Source organism: Pteronotus mesoamericanus, unplaced genomic scaffold (genome assembly GCF_021234165.1).
Source record: "Pteronotus mesoamericanus isolate MK-2021 breed Mesoamerican mustached bat unplaced genomic scaffold, CSHL_Meso_final contig_591, whole genome shotgun sequence".
In the NCBI taxonomy this organism is placed as follows: Eukaryota; Metazoa; Chordata; class Mammalia; order Chiroptera; family Mormoopidae; genus Pteronotus; species Pteronotus mesoamericanus.
In genome coordinates, this window is record NW_026555208.1 from 897,506 (window position 1) to 900,536 (window position 3,031).

Genomic DNA, 3,031 nt, shown 5'->3' on the forward strand with positions numbered 1-3,031 from the left:
GTTTTTTAAGTTATATTTCACATATAATATTATATTAATTTCAAGTGTACGACATAATGATTATATTTATATAACTTACAGTGATCATCTCAATAAGTCTACTGGTACCATATACATAGTTATTACAATATTATTGATTATATTCCCTATGCTGTGGGTTGGGAGAATTTTAAATAATAATAATGAGCTCAGGTTTAAACATGATGGGTCCAAGATGAGAATGGCAGTGGTAATTAGTAAAAGTACTAACATCACAGCCAGCGTTAGACTAACATTTTAAAATCTGCAAAGCATGTTCATCTATAATTTGTTTAATACTAGTTCCAATTCCCTGAGGTAGGAAAGGAGACACTGAAATTTATAAGGAAGCTCACATATAAAAATTGAGATCTAGAGTTACCAGCAAAGAGTCCATGAAGCCATAGAAATAAATGAACTCTACTGGAAGGGGTAGAAACATAATAACAGATAAGTGGGCCAAAGACAAAGTGTGGGAGAAGGAAATGGAAAAAGTGCAGGAGATAACTCCTCCCTTTGTTCTTTTTCTAGGTAGCTAAGCTTTCATGGGAGCCATTGGTGCATGTCAGTGAATAATCGTGGGCTTGAGTTCCTACCAGGATGAAAGATGTATGTACTCTTAAATTATCTCAGCTCAGACTCTATTTATTTATTATTCCTTCAGTAAACTTTTAAAAATATCAGCTGTTGGCCAATTCACATTCTCAGCAAGAGGGAAATAAGCAGGAGAGAATTAGAGATAATCTCTTCTGACATTTGTAAGTATTTTTAGCAAGCTGGCACAGAAAGCAGAATCCTCAGTCTAATGTGGCTTTATTTAAGACAACTAGAGTTCATGAAAACAATAAAAACAGGCTCCATAGGATATTCTATCCTTCCTGTGGAGCCTGTTTTCACAAGAGTGAGGCTATATTCAATGGGAAGGAATATCACTGAACTGGGGCGGGGTGGAGGGGGTAGAGATTCTAGTCTAACTCTACAGTTATGACTTCCTCACTACATGCCTTGGAAAAATCATTTTTACCCTGTGGGCTTCAGTTTCCTCTTCCAAGAATGAGATTTGGGTGGTTCCAGTCCCATAGGATCTAGTCCTGCTCCATTTCACCCCTCATTTCATATCCCCACCTTATTCTGCTCCAGACACACCAACCTCTCTTCTGCCCTTAATTCATGTCATGCTGTTTCCAGCGCAGGGTCTTTGCATTCCCTTACCTTCTCTGCCACTTTCCTCTCCATCTAATTTTAGGTCATTCCATTACTCAGCTTTATTTTTTATTGGTTATATTACTGTTTGAAAGCAATGAATGTATTTGTTTTCTTGCTTATTATTTGTTACTGTTCCTACAATATAAGCTCCATAGAAGCAGGACAGATCCTCTTTCCTTATTGTTAACCTCATATTCTAAATGCTTAGAATAATGTATGGAATATATTATCTACTCGATAAATAATTTCCAAGTGAATGGATAATTCCTTTTTAAATTTATTGGGAGGACCCTGTATCTTTCTTCAATCACAGCATATAGTATTTGCTGAGTTCTAATGCTTATGACATTTGGATGCATCTTACCATGAATGTTCTTTTAACCTAGTGTTGCCCTCCTCATCCCCTTCCTCTCTGCAGAAGTGTCTTCAGATTGACTCTCTCCTAAGAAAGTACTTCCTATAAATAAGAGCTCCACTAGTCCTCTGGATAATGGGGTGCATTTTTAACTTTAGTGTTCAGGTTAGTTTAAGGTCTCATCTGTGTATGATAATGAAGGAGAGGTTGAAGAGTTTTTTAGCTCCCCTCAATGAGAAGTCCAGTCATTTTTCCAGATCTCTAACTACTTTCAGGGGTCATGTCTTTTAGGGGAGCTCACTTCCTCCAGGTGTTTAGAGCCTGGGAGCCACCACTCCGGCACTGGTAAATATACTCCATTTCCACTACAGCACTGCTAATAGAACAACTCACTGCTTATAGAATACTTGTACTGAAAACGTCTGGTGTGCAGGGGCATGGGACATTTAAAGGGAATCACAGTGAAGCATAACATGGACAATAACTGGAATCAAATATATATTATAAATGTCCTAAATCCATCCACTAATACCCTAAATAAGAAATTTCTAGTAGGCAGGTGCTGTCGGGCACTGATGGCAGCGGGTGATGGGGACTTGAAGCTAGGCACCCGAGGGAGTGGCCGTGAGAGCAGCAGCGGCGGCGGCGGCGGCGGCGGCGGCGGCAGCCGGGCAGCCCGGGCAGCGCGGGAACCCCAGCAGAAGTGAGCATCCGGGAGGCAGCGGCGTTGGCGCTTCCGACGGGAGGCGGGGAGATGTTGCTGAATGTGGTGCTGGCGCTGCTTGGGGGCCTGCCCAGCTATGGGTGCCCTGGGGACTGCGGGGCCTGGGCGCCAGGGCAGGGTCGCCGAGGAGAGCCCCGCCGCCACTCCGCCGCTCAAGAAGAAGCGCGACTTCAGCATGGAGCTTCTGCGCCAATGCGACGGGTCCGCCCCCCGCGCGTCCTGCTCACCGTCAGTGGGTCTCCGGCGTGACCAAAGGCAGCACGTCCTGTGGGCCTGCGGGTCCGTTTGGAATGTTTGCTGGTTGGGATGCCTCCAGAGGACTGGCGACATTTTGCCTCGGTAAAGGTGAACTTAAAAATGAATGCGATGATCTCTCAGATTTGAATGCCATACAAATGGAGAGTGTTCGAGAATGGGAAATGCAGTTTAAAGAAAAATATGATTATGTAAGCAGACTCTTAAAACCAGGAGAAAAGTCAGAATATACAGATGGAGAAGATATCAAGGATCACAATAAAGAGGATTGAACTTTGTAAGCAATCAAAGTCAGGGGTCTTCAGAACTGCAATTCTTACTCCTTTTCACAGAACCTCCAGAATCTTTGGGTTTGGTTCACCTGCTGCAAAAAACATTCAACAGACTGTGTACAAGCTAAATGAGTCTAAAAAGATTTGAATATCAGACATTATCTATGCTACCAAACTCATTTGTTGCAGTTGTTTGTAATG

At 42.6% G+C, this 3,031-nt stretch overlaps 1 pseudogene; it reads left to right on the forward strand.

The window, feature by feature from the left end:
• The first annotated feature begins 2,154 nt into the window (after positions 1-2,154).
• LOC129076503 (membrane-associated progesterone receptor component 2-like) lies at positions 2,155-2,830 on the forward strand (annotated as a pseudogene).
• Positions 2,831-3,031: the final 201 nt, after the last annotated feature.